Raw genomic sequence first — 25,337 nt, 5'->3', positions numbered from 1 at the left:
AAAATTATACCTTAATGCCCACAGAAACCAGATTAGAAGACAGATGGTGAAGAGGAAAGAAGAAAAAAGAAGAGTGGATTGGATATACATATGTGGATTTACATTCTGTGAGCTTGGCACACATCTTAGAGACATTTTTTATTTCCAGCATAATAGAAAGTTGCCTGACAGTGCTGGTAGACTAGATAAGGGAGGAAAAAAGAGCAGATGCTTTTGAAGGGCTTTGTAGTATGACTCTTTGACAGAAATTTAGAGATCAAGGTGGGAAGGAACACTGGAGGAAAAAAGCCCTTTCAGATATGGCGGGAGCATAAAAAGGCACAAAAAACAGGAAAAGGAAAATTCAGGTGAAGGAAGAGTAACTGTCAGGGTCCAGATCACAAGCAAGAGTGCAAGAAGCAGAGATGCAGCTTGGGCAGCAGTGTGCAGAACCCTGAAAGTAGAAGCAATTTAGTGGAAGCTGTCAAAAATGAAATAATAATAGTGGGCATGCTGAGGAAAGGAACATAAAACATCAATACATCTATGTATGAATGCAGAGTGAATCTACACCACAAGCACTGCACACGGTTTTGGACCCCAGATTTGGGGAAGAAGAAGACACAGAAGAACTGATAAGCTGGAGGAGAACAACAGTGATTAAATGCATGAAACAGCTTCTGCAGGAAAAAACAATTATGCAAAACAATAAAAAGCCAGAAATGGCACGGAGAATGAATGAGTGCTTGTAGTGCCTTCTGAAAAAAGAATGGACAGACAGCAAATTAAATTATCAGGACACAAACAACAAAAAGGAGACACTTCTTGCACAAGCAATAATTCTTCTGTCTCTTGGCCATGGAATATTATGGATGCTATAAGAGTACATGGGTTCACAGAAGAAAGGCAAGTTAACAGAAGGGGGGGGAATCTATCAACAGCTGTTAAGTACAAAATGAAGTTTTTGAGCTGCAAATGAGTCAGAGACTGGAAGCACAGTCTAGGGAAGTATCATTGCTTGATTGCCCTGAACTGACACTCTTCTGTGGGGATCTGCTGTACAGCATGAGACAGGATGCTGGGCTAGGGGGACCTTTGATCCAACCCTGTACATCCATTTCTGTGTACAAGGCAGAAAAGGGTTTCTATTCCATGCTGAATCAGGCTGGAGATACTAAAATTTGACCAGGAAAGAACGTGACTTAGATGCTAAATGCAGAAAATACTGGTTGTCTAAGGTTGAATGTCATAGAGGAAGGAAAATGTGAGGGTCCTAAAAAAAAATAATAAAATCTTGTTACAGCATTAAAAGGGAGGACAGAGATTAAACTTTTGATGGCAAGTATGTGCATGAATACAGAAAGCTGCATTTCAGATGTAGAAGGGAATAGAGACTTGATTTCACACAACTTGAGATGCAAGAAGGGAGGCAAAAAGAGGGGATAAAAGAACAGTTTTGAAGAAGACTCCCAACATGTAAAAACTCCACTCTCCTCCAGTGCCTCAAGCTATAAGCAGAGCCGAGAGAAAAGAGATGAAAAATGCAGTTTGACACGATGGTTCAACTTCCACAGATGAATTTGAGATGAAGCAGTGGAGATGATCACGTAATCAAGGTCCTGGACAGACACGTGAAGATCAGAGTTCATCCCCCAGCTGAGCCACAGACTTCCTTCACAACGTTCTGCATTTCACTTTGCTGTTCCACAAAACCAAGAAAATATTTTCTTAATTCACAGGAAAGCTGTGAGGCCGAATTCTTAAAATATCCAGGATGCACTGTGGGGCCTGAAGAAGCACAGTTAGCACAGCAAACACCCAGCACTCCCAGCGTGGGATGAAAAACCACAGCGGCAGGGACAGGGGAAAGAATTCCACAGCAGGAAATCAGCTCAGGGAAATTAAACCCAAGAAGGTGTGAAGGGAACAGGTTTCCAAGCCAGTCAAAATATAAGATGCAGGGAGTGTGCTTAAGGAGCTGGCAAGTTTGCAATGCCTCTGAAGGACAATGCTGCAAACTACAGGAAGGAATCAGCCTGACACTAACAGGAGGAGAGATAAAAAGGATAATTTGGTACCATGTACGAAGTACTGCAGTGTCTGTCTACATCCAAGATACACTTGAGTACTCAGAAATAAAGAATCAATGCTTAGCCTAATGTTTTCAATGCTTTCTACTGATTCCCCCCCACCCCCTTCCCCCCCTCAGGAATACAAACCTTTAATCATTTGAATATTAACTTAACTGAATATACAGTTAAGTATATTTTACTAAAGCAAATATAAACTTCGCATATAAACTTGAAATACCAGCAGCAGCACAAAGTCTTCAAGAACAGCCGTGCAGGCTGTTTGGATCCTCTGCTTTGCTCTTAAATGCTTAACATACACTGATATCTTTAAAACTTATCTAATGGTAAATTTGAAATTAACTGTAAGAGCTGAAGCTTTCCCTGCCTTTTAATCAATCACTTAAATTATACTTAGAAACTCCCAAACCAAATATTTGCCAAGAGGTGTAAAACAACTCCCAGACTGAACTGGCAGAAAACACAGAAGAGCCCAGAATAGACCTTACTGATAGGATAAATTGAGCCTTGACATGTGTGGAGCCCATCTGCGAGCGACGAGGAGTACGCGCTTCATTTCTGTTTATTCCCTTTACTCTGGATGAAATTTCAGGGGTAACTTTAGAACAACACTGCCCAGCTCCTCCACCTGCACGACCCCTGTGCTTGCTCACACCCATGGGCACCACTGATGGCCAGGCTATGGGGAGGTTTTAGAGGTTTTAATCCTTAAACTGATTATCTGGCTGCATTTCCTTTGCTGTGTTATTTTGCAGTGGATCAGCCCTTGGAGTGGATCTCTGCCCATCTCACAGTGCCCCTGTCTGCTACCAAGCACCTACCCACAGCCTGACCACAGACCTGAGTCCTCAGGGGAGGGTGAGATGCTGAGATGGGCCACAGAGACCCCTAAAGACTGGAAACAAATCAGAACAGCTGGCTAACCGCACCAAATCAGGTGTAAGTGCTAAGCATCTCATTTAAGACAATGGAATACTAAACTTCATCATCAAACCAATTTTTAAAAGTTGCAGTGCATTTTTCAACTCAATTTTTTAACCAAAACCACTTTAATACAGGTCAAAAGAAACAGTTCATTCTGCAAACAGGAAGAAACAATTACGATTTTGTAACTTAAGACATTAAAGACAAATTCAAGCAAATGAACATTAAAGCCATAAATTGCTCAGACATACATAGAAGAAAATACTGACTTGAATGTAAAGACTTAATTTGGCTGTAAACCTCCAGATTGCAGCAAGATCCAGAAATATTCCAACTTTAACTAACATTAAAGGCAAAAATCATGAAAACCATACTCAAATGATGCTCTAGTGCTTGCTTGTTTGAATTAAAAAGTTAAAAACTCTAGCGTTAACGGAGCTGGTTGAGCTTCCCAGAAGTCTGAGGGTAAGGGTTTGTCAAGATACTTGGAAGAGCTTTTCAAAGAACATCTCTGCAGCGAGAGGCTGGGCTGGCTACACCGAACAGGTATAGGAAGGGTATAGGAGAGGTATAGGAAGGGTATAGAAGGCATGGAGAGCACAGCCCTGCAGGGGCCCTTGGCGGGCGCCGGTAACGAGCAGTTCAAGAGAGGCGCTGTAAAAACCCAGGGCAGCCTGCCACTGATGCCTGGAGTCACATAAAATTAATTTAAATTGGAAACAAACTGGCCCGGGTAGCGCCCGCGCGAGTTTCAAGCGATGTTGAGAGCTAAGCGGCACGTTAGGCGTTCTGCTGGCAGCTTGGTCATTAAAATTAAATAGGAAGTGGCAAAGCTGCAGGGCAGGTGATACCGTGGATTTGTGTATAAAAAGCAACAGTGAGCTTGGGAATTACAGGCACTTGTAAACCTTACTTTAGTACCTGGTAAAATGGCTCAACTGGGTAGTTATGAAAGTTAGATTAATGCCATACAGCAGGCGCAGATTAGCATGGTGCTTCCATGAGAAAAATGGGCACATCCGTGTTTTCTTTAAGGAGTGCCAAGACAGTAGGTAAAGAAAAATTGGTAGATATAATTAATTTGAATTTTCAAACAGCCTTTGGTAATATTAATCACCACAGTCTATTAGGGAAACTAGTCATGGGGTGAGAGGTAAACATCTGTCAATAGATTAAAGCTAATTTAGGAAAAACGAACAGCATGAATAAATGGCCAGTTTTCAAGAAGGTTAATGGGGGAAGTCCCAGGGGTGGATACTATGATCAACATTTAATATATTAAATGATCTGGAAAGGGGCATATACAATGTGAAATAGGGGGAAAAAGTTGTTGATGATACCGCTCTATAAATTAAATAAAACCAGCAAGAACTATTAGTATGAATCTGAAGCATCCACCCAAGTTACAGCAAATAAATGTTACTGCACACAAGTGCAAGGTTATGCAAATTGGCAAGGAGAGTTTGAACTAATTGTAGACACGGATGGGTTTCACATTAATTGTAACCATTTGGAGAAAGATCTAAGTGGCCTTGTGGACAGCACAGGGAAAACATCTGCTTAGTTTCCAGTCATCGTCAAAACCACAAACCAGATGTGGAGCTTGTATTAGAGAGAGATAAAGAATAATATGGAAAACACAGTTTTTCTCTCAAACGTGGCGTTCAACCCATTAGCCTCTGTAACAAAACAAAACCTCAGAAACTTAAAAGCCCAGAAGGAGCTGACATAAATTTACAGCCCCAGTAAGATGCTCATCTGAGAATGCAGTTACAAAACACACACATTACAAAACTCAAGACTCATTGAACCCTTGTTAGCATGACTTTGGTCGGCCTACAGTCCATTAAAAACTCTGCTGAATAGGAACTCTAATGATTTTCAAATTTCTGGGCTACGTTCAAGGGGCGGCAAGTAAGAGGTGAAACAATCCAACCATATGATAACATAAAACAGTCAGAGAAAGCCATTTGGACACACTTATTCTCCATTCCCACCCTCTTTTTCTCCCAATAGGACAGGAGCAAGGAGTCGTCCAACTAAATAATAGACAATAGATGTAGAAGTGATGAAAGAAAATATTGCTGCACCCACACTTACAAAAGTAACCCACAGAACTCTTCTCTGCAAGGTATTTATTGAAGCAATAATACTAATGAGATTAAAAACCCAAAACATCAACAGTGTTAGCAACTGGAGTCAAGAGAATTCTGCAGTTTTCTCACTTGTCTTTGTAGGATTTTACTCTTTCTTCCACGGTATCTAATATTAGGTATGACTTATACCTAATATAAGTCATACCAGGGACTAGAAATGAGAACAAGCTGGGCCAGTGGCCTCATCCAGAACCTGCTCAGAGGGTTCACTCTGAGGAGGTGGATGGTTTGTACATGAAAGTAGCTCAAAATGAAAGAGGAAGGAAACTGGGAAGACGTGATTTTAGCTTCATTGTGTGAGTTACATTCAAGGAAAAGATGCTTGAAGTCACCACATGAACAGCAGGAAAAAAACGCTGAGAAACAGAGCTTTAAATCTTTAAAACATTCAGTCTTCTGTGAAAACTGCTGGCAGCAAATATCAACTCTGCAGTTACTACCACCAACTCTGCCATCCAAATCAAAAGGGAGACTTTTTTTGCAGGTCTTCCCAGCACTTTCCTATCCACTCAGATTAGAGTAAGGCCTGAAAAGCAGAATAGCTGTTGCTGAATTGCAACGTGCACAGACCAAACCTGGAGTGGACATGGCTGTGATGTCAAAGTGGAGGAGGGCTGCACTTCTGCCCTGGAAGTCATGTACCATGGCCCACCTCAGGCAAAGAGAAAGGTGGGTGTGAGATTACCAACCTGACGGCCATCCACCATCAGTGTAAAAACCCAGTATTTAATGAGATGCCAACCTTTTCTCCCTGTGGTGAGGGAAAACATCTCCATCAAAAACCAACCTCTGAGCACAGCTGGCTGACTTCCAGAGCACTGACATGCACAGCAAAACCATTGTATATGTGCCATCTAATTCCTTCTTAGACTTTCCAATAAATCCCGAGGCACTTGTTCAGTACCTAGCCTGAATCTGCCAAAAGAATACACATCTCAAGGGTCCCTGTTCTCCTACTTTTTCAAACAATTCTGGTACTGGCTACTGAGATGAACCCATGATATTAACCATCCCCTGCTTTCCAATCCACTTTATTTGGCATAAAATTCAGGGACAAAAAAGGCATACAAAATTAAAATTCTATTTCTAACCCAGGACTATTTGTGGGCTACTCTCTGCCAGACACAATGTATTTGTCTAGTTCAAGTGTTTCAAGTGCAGAACTTCCTATTCCTGCTTAGGAACACTTCTTGGTGTTTAGAATTATTTTTGTTCTCCTTTCTCCTATTATTTCAATCATCTGATTTCCTTGTCTCTCTTGGTGTCTCTGTCCTACAGATGGAGGTAAATATCCAGTATATTCATGCCTTTCAATATTTCTTTCCAAAAGGATCATTCTAATATTGTTATTCTGGTTGATACTCTGTGACTTCTCCACAATTTTATAAGTGTTTTTTGCACCAAGACATCCAGAAACAAAGTTACACAAAAGGGCAGAGGCTACAATTAAGAAGAAAAATCTCACACTTTTACTACCTCTCTTGATCCATCCCGTGATCTGCTTCACTCTAAAACAACACAAACATGACCCATTGGACTCACAATGTTTTAAAAATTATAATAAATACTGGGTGCAATTTGGTTCTCTGAACTGGGAATACACTTGGATCACGTTCTCTAAGTGCCTTCAAGAACGCAAGGTTCAAGCAAATATGAAATACTGGTTTTGGCTAAAAGTCACAACACATGGCACGCTTGTTCTCACATCCAGAATGTTCCCAACAACTACCTCTGGTTTGTATTATTTATGCCCATGTGTGACAGCATAAAACTTCCCAACTTGAATTTCTTTATCCATACTTTTAATCCCTCTCTAGGTTCTTGTACTTTTGAGTAGTACTCCTTTAGCATTTTTTTTTATATCAATGAATTAGTACACTGCCTACTTCTTCCTCTGAATTGTCAGTGAATTGGAGACAGAAACTACTTCTGGGCCCTGTGGCACCCTGATAAATATCCTCTCACAGCACAGGTTAGTTATAGGCTTGCCAACGGGAGGGAGGGAGGACCTGAGGGGGTTTGATTATTGCTTTTATGGTTCTCAGTATAAATTAAGAGGCACAATTGAGATAAATCAGGTGTTTTCTAATAACTAGGTTATAATCATGTGTTATCTACGTTGAGTGACACCACTTAATACAATGTCATATTAGCAGTGCTTAAATTTCTCAAGCAAAGCAGGAAGCCTAAAATTAAAGAAAAGGCTAAAAGTCAAGTTAACTTCCATCTGAAGAATTACTCTATGTATTTACATGCTATTAATCAGCATGAAGTCTCATTTCAAGTCCACTTTCAAAGGCCCTGCGTTTTGGGCACACCAGAGGAAGCAGTTGGCTGATGAGGGCAGGTTATTGGAAGACAGGACTCACACAGACAAATTTTCTGGAAGCACATGAAGGGTCTGGAGCTCATCCACGAACACCACACCATGAGAGCTCTGCAGACCACGTCATGTGCCAGCAGGACAGTGGTGGAGCAGCCTGGTTTCATTTCCTTCCCCACTGCCCCCCTCCCTCGCTTGCCAGCCCAGCTCCCTGTGCCACCAGAAGACCTGGTCCTGATTCTGCTTTCTGCTGGCAAGAAAAGACACAGGAAAGGGACTCTGAAGGATCACTCACATCTCTACATGCTGTTAGCATTTCCTCAGCAAAAACGGGATGCCTCAAGCATAACAGATGAATCTATCTGCCAGATCAGGCCAGACCAAAGGTCCACAGAGCCCAGTATCCTGCCCCAGACAGGGGCTAGCAGCAAATGCTCGGTGAGTGCAAGAATGGTGCAAGCATACCATAAGGCTTCCCCCCTACCAGCTTCCAGCAAGCTGTGGCTTAAGACTTCCTGTGCCAGAGATTGTATCTTTGTGCTTAATTGCCCTCGATGAACTTCGCTTCCATGAATTTGTTTAATTGCTTTTTGAACCTATCTCAACTTCTGGCATCCACAACATCCTGTGGCAACGAATTCCAGTTTAATTATGTCTTGCATGAAAAAATACTTCCCTTTTGTGAAGGAAATTACTTCCTTCAAAAAAAAAGAAAACACCAAAAAAACCTCCCCCAAAACCATCAACCAACAACTATCACTATGTAAGACTACAAGTTCTGGTAGTTTTGCAAGGGTTTTAGAAGAAACCACTGCAATCAGCTGTCCCCTCTGGCCTTCTGCAAAGGTTATTGCCCAGACTATTAGACAAGGGTGCTGGGGAAAAAGGTGGAGTTCTACATCATGATGGTGGATGATGGTCTAAACGAGTTGGCAACTTGCCCCAGGGTGAAAAAAAAAGTCTGCCTACGCTCCTAACTGTTGTATACACTTGCAAAAATCCAGTGTTTGTTCCCTGCTAGACTGCAAAAGGGTCTTGCATTCTAAAAAGTATCCTCTGTTACACTTGCATAACTGTGGGTGCTGCAGCCCAATGCAAGTGATCATAAAGAACATCATACTTTGCCTTGCTTGTTTAATTATTTTTTGTGGGTTTAGTGGATATTTATTCTCACTGTTTCAGGTCCACAAGAAATAAACCGAAGTACAGAAAAAGACTGTGGAGACAATATTCTGTAAACCTCTTTCTACTCTCCCCTCCTTTCCCAACAATCCAAATAGCACAAAGAATCTTTCTACGCATTGGGTTTTTCTGACACAGGGCAGCTTTGGCAAACTGTAAAAGTGAAGTCCGAGGGGGTACCAGGGCTGACAGCAATCTCTGTGACAAACCAAAGCACTGGTGGCCTTTGCATTGCCAGGAGGAAAGCAGGCACAGCCATCCACAGTTCCTCCTCACTGCCAGGTAAAGCATTAACAGGGCTGACTAATTCCCTATCTCCTTTCCTCCTAATCTGCAGCCCTGCTTGAACCAGGCCACTCCACATTATAAATAGGTCTGCTTAACTGAGCTGAACACAGTCTCACTTAACCCAAAATGAATGCCAGTGGCAACCCTGCAGTAACACACTCCAGGTGCCGGATTCTGGCAGGGGCTGCTCACCCCAGCACTTCCAGGTGCTCCTCTCACAGCTTTCACACCACAACTGCAGATGTTAAAAAATTATTTTCCGACAAACCTTGGGGTATTTGGCGATTTTCCGTAGACACGAGAAGAGGTCCTAGAAGGTTTTGAAGACTCAGAAATTTCAGCCTTTAGTGCACAGTCAGAGGCTCAGCAACCTAAAGGAGCACAACACTTCCACTGCAGGCAAGCCACCTTACCCTGTGCCAAAGCATGGCAGGGCAGGAGCAGAGAGGAAAAGGGGAAGGGCAGCTCGCGGGGAGATCAAATTCCCCTGTGAAGACAGGAAGCTGACAGCTGGCAAGCACTGCCCTCCACATGTTTCAGAACACTCCTCCTCACGTTTTACCTATTTTTGCTATCATTTCTTGCTGATGTGCCCCAAGAGCGAGGCTTGGGGCCAACTTCTCTGGATGGGTGACAGCTACCAAAATGATAACAAACACCTCTGCATCAGCCAAACACAGAAGTACACTCAAACCTTATTTTATTTATTTATACACATTGCTGCACTCTCTATTCCTGGCAACTGGTGCTCATGACATAGTGGCCTGGGACACGCTGGAACAGGGCTCTGGGTCACCTTGCAAGTGGTGGCAGCAGCTGCCTCCTGGATCAAGCGTCTATTAACCAGCAGCTCGGGAGGGCTCTAAATTAAGTTCTCTGCTCCACTCCCAGAGAGAGGGAGGGAGAAAAATACACCACCACCAAATCCTTATTTTCTTCCAGCAGGACTCCCTGAAGTTTCCCCAATGCTCCCTCCTGTACTTGCCAGGATAAGCCACCCAAGGCCTGGTTTCTGCCGGCAGCCATCCGGACCATGTAGGACCGTGCTCGTTATCCCAGCTGCCACGGCTTTTCACAGAATACACAGCCTGCTTTTGGTGGGTGGTGGTGGCACACCACCCCTCTCACAGCACAGCTCCAGCCCTTGGACCATCTCTGCCTGCAAGACGCCTGCACAGTCCCTACAAACCCCACTGCCAGGGTTTTGGGGCACCAAGGATGCTCAGGCCCAGTTTCAGTCATTTTGGAGGGGAGACTGTACAAATAGCTGGTGTGCACGAACTGGAGGAGCAGCAGGGAAGGAGAGAGGGAGGGACAGAGGGAGGGGGAATCTGAAGTGTTGGGCCCCAGCTGTGAACTCCTCTTGTTTTTGTTTTAGGGTAATTAATGTTCCCTTGAATAGAGCCAGGGCATGGGCTCCTGTTTCTGCAGCTTTCAATGCTATCAGCAGCCCGGGCTGGGCTGGGCTGGGCTGGGAGCGGCGGGGGGGAGGTTTGTATTTCCTGCCATCCCCAGTAAATGAGGTAATGCGAGCATGGGGGCTGGAGGCAGGGCAGGGCTCACCCGAGCCCCCCAAGCCCCGACACCCTGCTCCCCAGAAACCTCTCCAGAGAGCCACTCACCCCTTCCCACTCTGCCGTATTTATTAATTTCGCTGCCAAGGCAGGGGACCCTCACGCTCCCACCCCACTGCCCCTTGGCCCGCTCCCCTCTCCCACCCCTCATGGGCTCCCCTGATGCCTGAATCAGATACATTCCCCCTGCACTCCCAGACGTCTCCATCCCCTCGTCCCCTGACAGAGCAATCATTTATCAAGTTGTTTCACGCGTTGTCGGGGAGGGGGGCCCCGGGGGACGGGGGTTTGTTTCGTCCCTTTGTTGGAGCTCCACAGGACCGTCCAGCTTAGTCTCCAGCCAACTGCTGAGAGTTGCCGGAGTCCGGGAGCAAATGTTAAAGGGGCTGCCTTTCATCTGCGGGCTGATCCTGCTGCCTTTTCATTTTATTCTTCCAGCTTCTGGGATGGTACTTGCTTACACGCCCCCACACCCACCCCGCTATCATTCTGCATGCACATCTTTGAGGGAGCAGCAGCTTATTTTCCACGGGCTTGTCTCCTCTCCTTCCCTCAGCGGCTTCTCCTGTCACCAGTACACTCAGCCTCCGGGAGGATTTTTGACCACTGGCCTTTTTCTCATCCTAGAATGCAAGATACCATAAACCAAATTTGGTTAGGGGCAAGTCTTGCTCATGCAGCCCATCCCTTTCTTGCACACGCTTTGGTGTATCGCAAGCTTTTATTCCCCATGTGCCTGGGAGATGAGTAACTACCTAGAGCACACCACCATCACAACAGAGTAGTTAAAAATCAAAAGGAAAAAGAAGAGACCGTTTGGCAAAAGAACTAAGTAACGCTAAAAGAAAAAAAGAAACCTTTCGAGCACTCTCTCCTTTAAGTGCTCTTGTGTTCCCCACATGTAGGGCTGGAAGAGGGAGGATCTGGTCTGTGCTGCAGATTGCCCACGGTCACGCAGCGGGCTTGTGGCACGTCACCTCACCCTTCTGCACCACACCTGCGAGAGCAGGATCCTGCCTGGCTCCCAGGGATCCTGCCTGGCTGCACTCACTAACCGGCCACGGACACTCAGGATTCCTGGGAGGAAGGGAAATGTGGAAACAGAGTGCATTAGAGATGTGTACCTGCACCCCAAAGTTCTCAGCTGCCAGCTGGGGAACAGCTGAATAACAGAGGAGAGCACAAAGAGATGGGAATCCAAGCACACCACTTCCTTCATTTACCAAAGTGCTTGCAAATCTTATGGCTGCATATATTTTTGGACAATTATAGTTAGTTACAGTTTGTTTTCTAGCAAGCTGCCAAGACTGTCCTCTGTGCTTATGTGTGAGCATTTCCCAGCTATAGCTTGTTGTAATCCTTAGTTTAAAGGATGGACAGGGCTTAAGGGCAAAAACAAAGTAAAAAAAAAAATCCCACTTGCTTAGCAGCTAAGTAACCATTGTAAATTCCACACATTTCACAGCACAGAGGGCAGAAGCTGCCTGAGATCTGATCTATTCCTCTCACCACCTTGCCTCCATAACTCTTCCTTGTGGAGGAGAGCTGGATTCATTTGCTTCCCAAGTCAATCAACAGAGTTCATGAGTCAGCCAAGGGAATGCTGAAAAGCAAGAGGGTATGCTCCTGCCCCCAGGAACTGATTACTCTGCCTCTTAATTGTTCCCAGATTCTATTATCCCTGAAGAGACTGGAACAGCAGCAGCACCAGCCAGCTTGTTGACAACATCCACCCCATACAGCCGACCTCATCAGACATACAGAAATTTGCATTTTTGCAATCACGGATCTGTTGAGACTACAATAGTTAGGTTATTAAAAAGAAAAAGTTAGGTCTTACAGATGCATACCAGAAAAATCATCTGTCTTCTAAATCTGAGCTGCATATCTGAAAATTTTGAGTCTGCTAGTAATCATACAGTCAGAAAACCATCTGATACCAGGACACTTCAAACCAACAACCAGTAAGGCACTCTGCATACTGCTGATCCAGGCAACTCCCTCCATTCTCAGCTCCTTCAATTCCAGTAGCCTCGGTACTCATTTTTTCCCCCTGTTCCCTCCTGTCCTCCCCCAAATGAGGACAAGCAAAGCTCTATTCCACTCTTCACTCGTTAAGTGGTGTATTTCAGGTTTTACACTGCTGCACAGCCTCACTTATTCCTACTTTCATGTATTCTGTGCAGGCTGCTGACTCTCTGCAATGGTTCAGGTGACAGCGTGTGAAGGGGGAAATGCTACATTCAGGACTATAAAACCAACCTGAGGTCTGTCCCATTATTCAAACCCTTGACAATAGTAATAAAATGAGTAATCACATCCCCATTACGCTTCATTCAGTACATGGGAGTGTGAGACTAGGAAGTAAAGACAGCTGTTCAATATTGATTTTTATCCTTCTTATTCTTTATGTATCCCTATGCCTAATTTGCCACATTGCTTCCTTGCCTGGCCACCAAATAAGCTATTAATCGCTTCACAGACCTTTTTCTGGGGTGGCCTCCCCACAGCATCTCAATCCAATAAGCAATCACTTTTTTCTCAATCTATCTGAAATTAATGATTTTTAATCTGATTTGACAAATGAGAAATTGGTGGGGAAAAGACTGATCGACACCAGCAAAATTCACCTCTCTGTTTAAGAGGTGCACCTCTATTTGAGATTGTCCCCCCCACCCTCAAAAATAACCCCACAAGCCCCATCCCTGGCATTTTTATGGCAGCATTTAAAACACAACAGAGACTCGACTGTTATTTTTCCCAGGGATGGGAGAAGGTGGGTAGGCAGCAATACACCCCAGAGGCAGGGAAAGCAAGGAGGAGTGTGGTGCCTTATCCGAGGCCACCCGGAGAAGCTGTGACAGAGGCTGGCTCATCCCTGAGGCACTGTTCCCAATCCCACCTTCAGCACCAAACAGCCAACACTTCCTAAAGCTGAAGTTTGGCCAGTTAGGATGTTTCAGGCTGAACCAGAAATGCCAGAGCAGTACTGACACGAACTCAACTCTGCCATTTTTAACACATCTCCCTGTTTTGGCTCCCTGTGCTGGCCAATACCCACGGCTGCTCCTCAGCTGGCTAATTCAGCAAATGAAAAACATGTCCTTGACTGGATCATCTGGATGACCAGCTGCAGGGAATGGAGACACATGGAAGGAGCCAGGGCCCAAGCTGGAGCTCTGGAGCACAAATGGTGGGTGAAGGAGCCCTTGCCCTCTGTGCTTCAGCTGATGTAGTAACTTATCCCAGCCTCCCTTGGCTTCACCTAAGCTCTTTCCCAGCTCCTACAATAGTTTGTGAAGCATTTTGTTTCCACATCTGAGGAGAGGAACATCTCCTGAGCTGCTCTGGGGGAGAGCACCACTATCCAGCCAGATAAACGAAGATTTCTTGTGAGAAATGAGGCATAAGCAACTCACTTGGTGTCATAAGTTTGCAAATGAATGAGTGCTCAGACTGAAAATGCAACTTAACATCAGTAGGTTTCAGATGGGAAAACCTAACCTTATTCCTCTATTCCTATTCCACTCATTTTAGGGCTTTATTGTAAGCCAGAGAACCAAAGTAATTTCAGTTGGAAAAGAGAAACAAACCAAAAATCCCTTCAAAATTTAGCTTCTGAAGCTCAGATCATTCCCTCTCCTCCCTCCACAGGCACGGCCCCACAAAGCTGAACTGGTGGATGAAAAGGAGCAGGATCTCTTAGGGCAGAAGAGGGGAAAGCCCTGGACCTCACATCTGCCTTGCCTCTGGCTAGACAGATAAAGCACTACACCCTCATGTAACCAACAGACATCCTTTCTTTCCCTGTGGCAGCCTCCATCTCTCACATCCTGCCCACTTCCCAGCTTCTTTAGCAAACAAGGTGAGAACCAAACAGCCAGCAGCTTCCTTCAGTGCACAGCCTTGGTTTGTACTCTCAGCACCACCTACCACACAGAGCAAGCCCATGGAAAAAGCAAACAACCCTGTAATTAAAACCAATCATCATCTACAGGTACAAGGCACTGAATTGAGGGTTGCAGTGATTCCTGTCAAGAAACTGAATTTGTAATCATTTAGCATCGGTTTCAACACCAAAAAAAACCCCAATAATGTACAACAAACCCTTCACTCTCATGTCACAGTGGTGATTTGAAGCAGGCACTTTCTGTACCATCACCACCACTTGAGCTCAAATATAAATTACATTAGCAGACAATATTGGTCTTTGAATGCGGCACTGCAGGACAGAAATGCTGAAAAGTGTGCAGGAACACCACCATTTTCTGGGCAACCTTACCCAAAGGTGAGGCAATGGGCAGTGGTTAAAGTGCTTTTTTTTCCCCCCCTAAAGCTAATATTCAGCTCTTCAACCACTTATCTGATTAGCAGCTGGATTTTCATGGCATCACTATTGCTCACAACTGCCCTGCTAGGAAGTTTGGGATTCTGCTTCCAGCTGCTGACATTTTCTGTATTTACAACAGCGCTGAATGTGAAGCATTATGAACAATAATCAGGCATGCCAATACTTTCATTATTAAATATAAGAGTCAAAAAGTGAGGTTTAAGTTTGATGTCTTGTCAGAGCTGGTACACTCAGTTCCCCATCATCATCCATGGAGAAAAGAGGGGAACACCTTCGGAGTGATTCATGTCACTCTAAAATAGACTCCTCTCATCTCTCCAAGTTCAATTTCTTTCCACTGACAGTGATAAATGCCCGCATGATCAGTCTGACATGACAGTCCACTCTGAACACTAAATTATTCTTGCCCCTTTGCTCATCCCCACTGCTTATCCAAACTCCATACCACGGTATGGCTGGCACAACTATTTGCCAGGCCACTCTATAAGCCAGCTCATGAGACTAATCCAGGCAAAAAATAACTGGAGGGAATAGGAGTTGAGGTGGTTTAGGTTTTTTATCCACTGTCCAGATCAGCTGCCTGACCTGTTTCAATGCAGCCCCAGAAAGAGTTGCACTGGAACACCTGTGGAGGTGCTGATAGGGATTTAGAGACTAGATAATCACACAGATTTCAGGCATGCAGGAGTGGATGAAAACAAGCTGTGTATTAAAAGACCAAAGGCCAGAACTCATGGCTATCTGTTCTCAGCAATAAAACAAATAAAAATCTTCCTGTCTGGCCTAAGGCACCTCTCTCAAGGCAACAGCTGCTATTCTGTGTGCTGCTTACCCACAGGTCCCATTTGGAGTGCCTGCATAATGACTCCCGAAGTAAGGTATTCCTGCACAAGCAACAACCATCCCTCAAAGGCAAACTATTCCCTACAGAATGAAAAAAGAACGGGCAGTTTCCAACCCTGACTTATTGTCAGTCACAGCTCAAAAGGGGTTTCAAAAAAACACTAGCAAAAGGTGTATCCCTGCTTCAGAACTAAAAGCTCCTCTTTTGCCCAAGCTGAATTTCAGCAGTTTTAGACCATGCATTGCTAAATAATCTCTAAACTCTTTTCACAATTTTGCTCTCTTTTGGGGGAATGGGAAAAGGGAAAGAAAAGCATTCAGAGAATAGAAAAGAACAGAGAAATGATGCACTCTTCAGACCATGGTTATCCTGACCTACCGTTGGTGACAGCCTGAATCCAACAAAGAAGTTGGATAAGAGACTTCCAGAGGTCCACTCTGACTGTACATTGTTGTGATTCTATATTGGGGTTTCCTTATCAGTCTTTTCTGAAATCAAGTCTTGACTGACTTTCCCCTCATAATGGTCCTCATTGGTCATTTACACCTTCAAGCTCTGAGCCTCCATTTAGCATCACCTCTCTGTTCAGCTGCCTCCTCTCACTCCATTTTCCACATATGACGTGACACAAAGCCAGGGGCACAGCACGAACATCCAGGAAAAGCAGGAAGCAAAGCCATGACACCAGGGCAGGACACCAGGGTGGCAGTACTCTACACACCATGACCAAAGGAATGTCAGGAGCAGGCACTTGGGGCTGGATTTGTGTGTCTCTATGGATGCCAAGAGGTCCACAAAGTTATGGTTAAATAATGTTCAACATACTTTGAACCTTTGGATGGAAGAGGGAGGCATTAATACACCCTGTCTCCAAGCTTCTGCAGGTGCTATTCCCCATCCCTCTTCTAATTGCACCCGGGAAAAAAAGTAGAAAAATAAATCAGGATGATTCCTTATTTCCCATCTATGGGAGAAAGGGCAGCTGTAAAGAGGATTTCTTCCCTGGCTGCAGAGGAGCCAGCCACTCTTCTGCTGCAGATCTTGTCCCTGCTACAGGGGAGGAAAGGAGACTCTCACTTGTCCTCTGTCCGGGCAGAAATCCTGGACTACAAATAAGAGGCTCTATTTGGCAGCTGGGTGTTGGCCCTACAGGAGGGCTCTGCCCTAAATAATACCAAGCATCTGCCTCTAAAGCAGGAAACACCACAGAAACACCACATCCCCCAAGTACACGAGTTCCTCTGCTTCTAAGGAGCCCAGAAATATCCCCACACCATTCAGCATCTCCTCTCCATCCCCTGCCGAGCCAGGGTGCCAGGTCAGGGCTCACAAGTTCTGTACAGTACCCCCAGCCAGCTCCTCAACACCCAGGCACATCCTCTCTGCTTAAGCGTGCAGAGAGAGCCCTGCTAATTTTTGTGAGTGGCAGTGGGGAAATAAGCATTTAAAAAAAAGAGAAAAGATTGGGGACTTGCAGAGCCCCTGCCATTTGCTTGGCTCAGACACAACTTCAAGGACTGCTGTAATGGTCTAGAAATCAAACAAGTGGCTGATAGCACCAATTAACACCTTCCAGCATAACAATACCTTCATCTCATCTCATCTCTCCCCATTCTCTCAACAGCTTAACATATTGGCACCCTGAACGACTCCTCTCCCAGACAGCAGACAAACAGCAATGTGCAGGGGAGTGAGGAATGAAGGTGTGTGCACAGTGTCCCAGTATGAGTGAGGCAGCACAAAGTACTGGCGGTTATAAAATATATCAGAACAAAAGAAATCACAACTTGACCTGAGGCACCTGAGCAGGTGGAACAAATCTAAAGATTTTTTTTTTTACATAGACTAACATCCCTTTTTGTTAATAGCTACAAGCTGAGAAGATTTTTTCAGAGTCTTCCAAGAAAGAACACAGTGCCATCTTTGCACATGGGGAGAAAAGCCACATGAACAATTTAATCAAACTGGGGGAACATTACAAAAAGATCTTCACATTTTAAAAGAAGCAATAAAAACAAGTAAGTTCTTATGCTTAATATACCTCTTATTTAAGCTTCTTGTGTGAATGCAAGTTTGCAAGCTCAACCCACATGCAAGAGTCTTGCACTGCAGGAGTACCCAAGCCTGTTCCCATGCACTGCATCCTCAGCACAAGGATTGGGTACTGCATGGAGCAGCAGCCAGCTCTGGTGCACAAACACAGAACAGCCCAAAGAGAAAATTCTGGTTTCAGAAGAGACACTACCTTCTGCAATTAAAACATGAGTCTGGAGTGCATTGACTTGAAGCCACTGAACCTGCCTCCTAAATTTGCACCAGTGCGACTGAGTACAGCATTATGCCTGATAGGGAGAGGAAAGGGGCATGGACTTCTCTTTTATTCAATACACTGTTTTACTAAAGCAAAAGGGCTCTGGATTCTGAGATTCCCAGGATTACAGCAAAGCCAAGCTTGTGGACAGGCAACACACCTATTAAAGCAGCAGCTACAACCAGAAAAAGTGAAGAGCTTCTGGATTGAGAGCTCTTAGGGGGTTATTTTTTTTTTTTATCCCCCCAGAACTTGTGCTACTATTTAAAATAATAAAACAATTATCCTTGCCTGAAAAGAAGGCTAATTACCCTTCCCGGTGACACTGCCCATCTACCTTCAGACACGCTGGAGGGGTAGCTGCAGCTTGGGTGCATTCCCAGCAGGGAGAAGCCTCGGGCTTTGCTCCTGACTGCTGCTGGGAAAGGAGCAGTAATCCCAAACCTGCTGAACCAGGCTGCCTTCCACCACTGCCCAAGGGCTCTGCCTCCAACATTGAAATGCTAATCTGACTTTGTAAACCCATAAACAAAAACAAAGAGGAGGACACAAGAGGTAAAAAGCCTCCCCGAACTCCATCCCCAAACCCAATCTCCAGCATTCAGGCTCTGTCTGATGGAGCAGGATTTTGCCCACAGGAGTGAGTCCACAAGCTCTGATATCGAAATTGCTCGAAGGGAGCATCTTCACGGTCAGATGTTTTTAAATGGCCACTTCCACCACACACTGGAATACCCTTTGTTTCAGAAATCTCTGAGAACAGCTTTCTACTGCAGCAACAGCCCAGACACAGATCTGCCAGCCCTTACTTACTGCCCTTTTACAACAGACACCATCAAATATTAACGACACTAAAGCCTAGCTGTATCTGGGCTCCAGCTTGACCTCGCATGCATTGTACCCACTTTCCCTGCCTCCTCCAAACCCACAATTTCAAGACCCACGGCTCATAAAATGGGGGCAAGCACCTTCCCAGAGACTCGGGCTGGGAATCACAGGTGGGAATCACAGACCTGGGTCTGACCCAGGGAGGCAGAGGGGACTGGAGGAAGGATGGCGAAGGTTGGCTGGTGGGGAGAGCAGATCCATGGGCTTGAAAGTGGAGATGCTAAATCTCAGAGATCAGTAGGGACACAAGGACATCCCAAGGCTCGCTGGCTGTTCTCTCTGCTCTTCCTTCAAACCCTGCCAGCACACCCACATCTGTAGGGAGGCAGCACAGGGGGTCATGTCTCACCAGCGAATTCTCCCTGCCAGAAGGAGCACTGAAACCATCTAATTACCCTGAAAGCTGCCCTTTTGTTTCCCATCCTCCCTGTTTTTTTCTGTCTCCTGACCTGTTTTCGAAAGCATTTTGGGCTGCCTGTCATGTGGAAGCCAGATTTTAAAGACAAAAGCAGTGGCTCGAGATATTTATCCCTCTGCTGGCTCCAAGGACACTGCTGCTACAACCAATCTTCAGGGAAAAAGAGGACAGAGTCAGCAACATGGACCACGGGGAAGGGGAAAACTGTTCTGCATGCCACAGCAATTCCTTACTGGGGTAGCTGAAGCCAGCCGTGGTTAACTTAGGCCAGAAGGTCCAAGGGCTCTTCTCTGCCAAGTTTAGCTCTGGATGACAGTGAAATGTGCTTAATTTGACAGTTTCATTTTAACATGTATGGGCAAAGTCTAGAAGGAGACAGTGGCAGCAGCAAGGGAAGAGAGTTGGATTATTATAAGGTAGCTTTTCTGTTGCCTCAACCCAGTGCTTAGCACTAAAAATGGATACAAAAAAATTATAGATGCTAACTCCTCACCCTAGCAATGAAATGATCAAACACAGAGTGTCTTCAACATGGTAACAATTCTCTCACACATTATAAAAATCAGCCTTTCACTATAAATTTCAAAATGCCACACCTCTTAGCATTACAGAAGCTGAAAGCTTGGGCGTAGCACTGGGGCTGAAGAACACAAGGAGACTTTCTGTTTATTACTCTTTTCACATTTTTGTTTCAATCTATAATAAAAGAAAGTTATGGCACTGACATGACTTCTGTGTCCTCCTCAAGCTGTTGGAAATACACCCTTGTGAGCATGGGCTAAGGGCAGTTCCTGGAGCAGACACTGCAGGAGTAGAGAAATATGTGGTCAACAAGAAGTTGAATTGGTGGAATCCTGCCAAATGCAAGGAAAGAACCTGGCTTGTGCCTACGTGCCAGTGAGGACAGGGAAGAATAATGCTTCGAAAGGACAGGAGAACATCTTCAGGTCTCTCTTTAACTGTCTCCTCAAGAAGTGTCAAGTGCAGGTTTTCCTTCCCTCTGCTTTTCACCAGGTGATCCTAGGTGATGGGATGGGTTACAGCACATGCCCTGGCGTCAACTCCATGAGCCCAGTGCAATTCTTTTGGCTATTTGGACACAGGATCTGTTGGTAGCCCATTGCCAGACACACTGATCACATACCAGGTGTGCCGAATTAAAGTGAAAGGGTATAAGAGTGCATCATCTTCTCCTCTCCAGGCTCCTGATAAGACCACTCTGGCAGTCCTGCAGTGTCTACTTCATGACCACCACCCCCTTCTGATCACAGTCCCCACATTGGGGAAGCTGCCCTCTCCATTTCACACAAGTGCATCCCAGGCATGCAGGGCAGTGAAGGGTTAATTTAATTAGTTCTGTGTGTGCTCAAAGAATTACAGGCAACTTCATTTAATTATTAAGTAGCCAATCAGGTAATCTCTGTATCTGATTAGCACGCTAATGAAATAATGTCTTCCAGTTCAAAGCTGTCATTCCAATCAGGAGACAGCCCTTCAGCTGGAAGGAAAAGCTGGCCAGGTTTCCATGGGCTCAAGGCTCTGGATTTTGAAGAGAGAAGCAGGGAGCAGAAACATTCCCACCTTCCCTCTCCTTGTCTCTGCCTCTGCACAGAACAGGGAGGCTCCCTGATGCTCCAGGCAAGCATCACCACCACCACCACCTCACATCCCTTCTGTCCTGCTCCCAGATGCACAGGAAAGCTCCAGTCTACAGAGCCTGCAGAGTGCCAGGCTGTTAAGGTATTGCCTGAGCACTGCCAGCTGAGAGATCTGCTAAATATGTGGGGCATGGCTCTGCTACGGTCCACATGGGAGAAGAGGCACACAGCAAAGCCATTACAGCACTAAGAGGAAGCCAGAAAACTCCCTCCCTCCCCCCATGCCACGAGCTGCTCCTGTGTCATATGCAGTTATTTCCAGCCTGGGGAAAAGTGCAAGGCGGCAGCTGTCACACGAGGCAAGGACTTGCCCCTTTCAAACAGGGATTTCAGGACTAAATGACCCATTACAACTAACACAGCTGCAAGAACTGGGACACTTCCACACAGCCCAACAGGGGCTTTGGGAGTGGGGGAGGAAAGCGGGAGACAAGCATAGGGTTAGGATCAAACTTCCAAGACCTGGGGTGGAGTCTTCCATCCCTCCGCCTTTTAGGCATTAGCTCAGCTGTCCTCTTCCAGTTCTTGCTGTTCAGCCTAAGCCCAAGCCTGACACACACCTCCCCTTCCTCACAAACCACCCCTGCCCATTCCCAAACAGCTACTCCAGTAGAGCACGGCTGCTTTGTGCATAGCTGCACACATCCTAGCTTCTAATTAGCTAGCCCAGGTTTATCAGAGGAGCTGCAGCAGGATGTGGTTCAGCAGGACCAAACCATCCCAGCTTCTATCCAAGGAGCCTGGCAGATGTTGCTGCCCAAGCTCCAGCCTGTTCTGCTGCCTCTGTACTTGTGTGCGTCCTCACTGCCAGTTTAAACACTAACTCATCTTCAATTGCCACAGCTGCCAGCTTGTCTTCGCCTTTCTGAGCCCCAGATCATCTTCCTGATTATGTTTCCACTCTGTCCGTGCCTCTCCCAAGGAAAGGGCAGAGCCTCCAGGATGCTCACACCAAACAGCGCTAGTTTTTAAGTCACCACTCCAAAAACAAACACTGAGAGAATCACAAGAGGAAGCAGAAAAATTGCGAGCAGTCCCCAGCAGCCAGCCGGCCAGCTGGCTTTCTATGAGAATGCTTGAGTGTTGACACTTTTTGTTGACCCTTCTTATCCTGAGCATATCCCATGAACAAGAAACAGCGCTGCTGAGAGGGAAGAGACACATCTCCCTCTCTTCCCTCTGCTGCCTACAGCCATTCCAGCCGAAGGAAACTGGTTAGATCAAGAAAGTCAGGCTTGGACAGCACAATGAAGCATCCACTAATATTCAATTCCTTCACAGCAGTCTCCCTGCCAACTGGCTAAGGACTAGGCAATGACTATAAACTGTAGTTGCTACTCCAAGGCAAAACAACACAACATCATATGGCGGCCCTTAAATTCTGAAACCAGTCCTGCTCACAAATAAAGACAAGGCTTTCTAACTCCCTGTCCCAAAAAAACCTCAGCTCTGAAATCCAAGGCTGGGTTCATCCCTCCTTGTGTTTCACTAGTCCCAAAAAACCCCAACCAACCAAAAAGCCGTCATTATTCCATCATTAACGTTAACAGAGAATTCTGAAAGTGCTGGGAGGGCAAGTTTAACACCACAAGATGCTACGGTCACTCTTCTCTTGCTGGCATCCCACTCACTACCTGAGGAGGTGTGCACAGGAGGACCTGGCGGGGCAGGGCCCCGGCACTCATTAACCAGCACAGATGCAATTTGAGCCCAAGCACAAGCCACTCAAGTGGCCACCTGGGGACCCGGCCACCTGGGAACCCGCATTCCTTGACAGCTCTGGCACATTCCAGCCCCCTCATCCCCGGGCCCTGAAACCAGGTCAGGGAGGCACAGCGTGACCTGATCTCCACCTCTGATAGCACCAAGCCCCGTCCCATCCCCTCTTGCCACCCTCGCCACAGTCAGGCCAGATGTGCTGCCTCCCCGCAGCGAACGAAAAGCGCAGAGCAAGGATGCAGATCCCCATCCAGACATGTGCAGGGACACCCTCTCGATGGCACAGCTATTTGCAGATCAGCCATCATCCAAAACTTCCCAAAATGACAAAGTCCAGGCATTTGGCAGGTCAGATGTTTACTACAGAGAGCAGTTTGTTCCACCAAGGGACTCGCAACACCCTCCCAAATTACACATTTCCCTTTACGGGATGCCACAGCAGCTGGAATCAGCTCGCTTCTCACATTCCTTAATAAGCACTTCCACTGGAGAGCAGGGTGGATGCAGGGCATCAGCTGCAGTTAGTCATGGCTGAGAGCTGGGCTCCCTTTCCTCCTGCTCCCAGCACTATCTGCAGTCTAAGAATATCCAGCACCACCCACCCTGCTGGGGCAGGGGGAGTCAAGTGGTCCGAGCTGCCAGGCATTACAGGTCTCCCTGCTAGAGGAGACTTTCACTCTGCCTCCCCCAAGCAGCAGCCTTCAGCGGGGCCCCTCGATAGCTGGTTGAGATCCTACAGATCATGGAAAGATAATCCATTGCACTACTAATGCACTACTGCAGCTGTCCATGGAGAAAATCCCCTTTCAACCAAAAAAGCCCCCTCAAGCCCTTTGATCCTCTCCAACTCACAATTATCTTAAGGGCAAAATAGTCTCCAGTGCCTCTGCACCTTGTATCAGGCTGAAAGAAAGGAAATCGAGACTGCTATTCCCTGTTTATTCTACATGGCTGCCCTGTCCGACAAGGCAATCTGCTCCAGCCTCTTCAGCACAGGCAAACAAATCCTGATGGATAGATATCTGCATTGCTGGGCGACCAGAGCCACAGAGAAACCTTTTTCTCTGTGGGAATTTGTTTTGTTTTGGTTTTTTTTTTAATAGAAAGCCTGAATTTTCTCAAAAAGAGAAAACTACTCTGGTTTTGTGCAAGACCCTCAGCTACAGAGAAGTTTAACCCAATTCAGCTGCACGTTCAGGACTGACTGCAGAACAACAAATTTAAAGGCTCACCACCTAACTCCAAACTAAAACTTTTCTAACCAGAATGTTCACTTGAAAAAAAGAAATTATATAACCCAAAACAGTTTCAGGGAGGGTCTTACTGATAAGGTTTCTTCTCCAGGTGCCCTCATTGCTGCATGACCTTTTGTTACCTGTGCAGGCTCACTCCACCTGCTACCCAGGGCTGCAGATAAGCGTTTCTTTCAGCAGAAGTGTCAGCTATAAAAAGCCCTTCCCCTCCCTGCTGCCTGTTTCCATTCCTGTGCCACTGCTTCAGTCGTGCTGGTACAACCCTTTTCTGGGGCTGTGCAGGGAGCTGGCTGGGGGAACTGCTTCTGCTGAGGCACAGCTCACTTTGGAGAGAAGTTTTTAATCCGGGTGAGCAGTTTTACTGCTGGCCGTGACAGTGGCAGGAGCTGCTGCCCTGGAAGGCAGGCTGAGAACTGATGTCCTCAGGTTCCACCAGACACTGCTTACACTAACACCACAGGGGAAAAATAAGCCTCATGACAGCCAGCTCTCCAGTGAAGAAAAAAATATGAAAAAAAGTCCCTTCTCTAATGCTCTGAAATCCTGTTAATTTCAGAGGTACTACACTTTATATAATGGTTTTTAGAAAATTCATCTAAAATTCCCAACAAACTATTACTCCTTGTGCACATTTCTCCATCAATCAAGCACTAATAAGTGTTGAATTCTGCACTGACTCAACCTAAAGCAACAGCAGTGCCAGAGCCTTGGAGAGGCTTTCCTGGAGGGAGTGCTCAGCATACTTGGCCACTCCAACCATCCCAAACATGTTTACATGCCAGTGCACACATGTGACCTGGGAAAGGCACGGGACACAAATGACATTATCATCACAAGAGGAGGTGCAGTGAAGAGGAGAAGCAAAGGGAAGCACGGAGAAACGTCACAGGCAGGGACATGCAGGGCTGCCATTTTCCATGCTCAGATCGGGAACCCTTCTGAATCCAGGACCCACTTTTACTTACAAGTGCAACATATTTTGCATTTTAAAATGCAGTTCACTTCCACAGAGAGCCATTAAGGTTGCAGATTTACGGGACATGAAGAGACTTATGCGGTGGGCCAGTAAGGGTTAGGCCTAAGAGAGGTTACAAAATACCACAAGAAAGCACAGAAGGGGTCTTTTTCCTTGCTTATTTTTCAGTATTTGAACCTTCCCAGAACACCAGAAGAGGGAGCCTTTGACTCCTCTCCCATGCTCATCATTTGTTTTATATTAGCGACAATGACAAGCTCTATTAAGAGTCAAGCTCTTTAAGTGAACTCTCACCCTTTGCCTCCTAAAACAAACAAAAAAAAAACCAAGCAAGAAAAAACCTAAAAACCCTCCAACCCCAACCCTCTTTGCCGTGTGTTATGGATATATAAATATTTTTGCT

General features: G+C 45.8%; 1 protein-coding gene across 3 annotated transcripts in view; it reads right to left on the bottom strand.

Annotated features, from left to right (window-relative positions):
- The window catches only part of LOC119708041 (cat eye syndrome critical region protein 2), a 92,937-nt gene that overhangs the window by 58,661 nt on the left and 8,939 nt on the right, over positions 1 to 25,337 (bottom strand). Inside the window, exon 1 of one of the 3 annotated variants that reach the window (XM_038153875.1) lies at positions 9,211 to 9,229. The exons of the other annotated variants lie outside the window; for them this stretch is intronic. The gene's annotated coding sequence lies outside the window, so the exon portion shown is untranslated. Of the gene's footprint in view, positions 1 to 9,210; positions 9,230 to 25,337 lie in introns of those variants that run through there. 3 annotated transcript variants of the gene reach the window in all.

The sequence above is a fragment of the Motacilla alba genome, chromosome 1A (genome assembly GCF_015832195.1).
Source record: "Motacilla alba alba isolate MOTALB_02 chromosome 1A, Motacilla_alba_V1.0_pri, whole genome shotgun sequence".
Lineage (NCBI taxonomy): Eukaryota > Metazoa > Chordata > Aves > Passeriformes > Motacillidae > Motacilla > Motacilla alba.
Note: the sequence above shows the minus strand (reverse complement) of the source record. Positions and strands in the feature narration are given on the sequence as shown.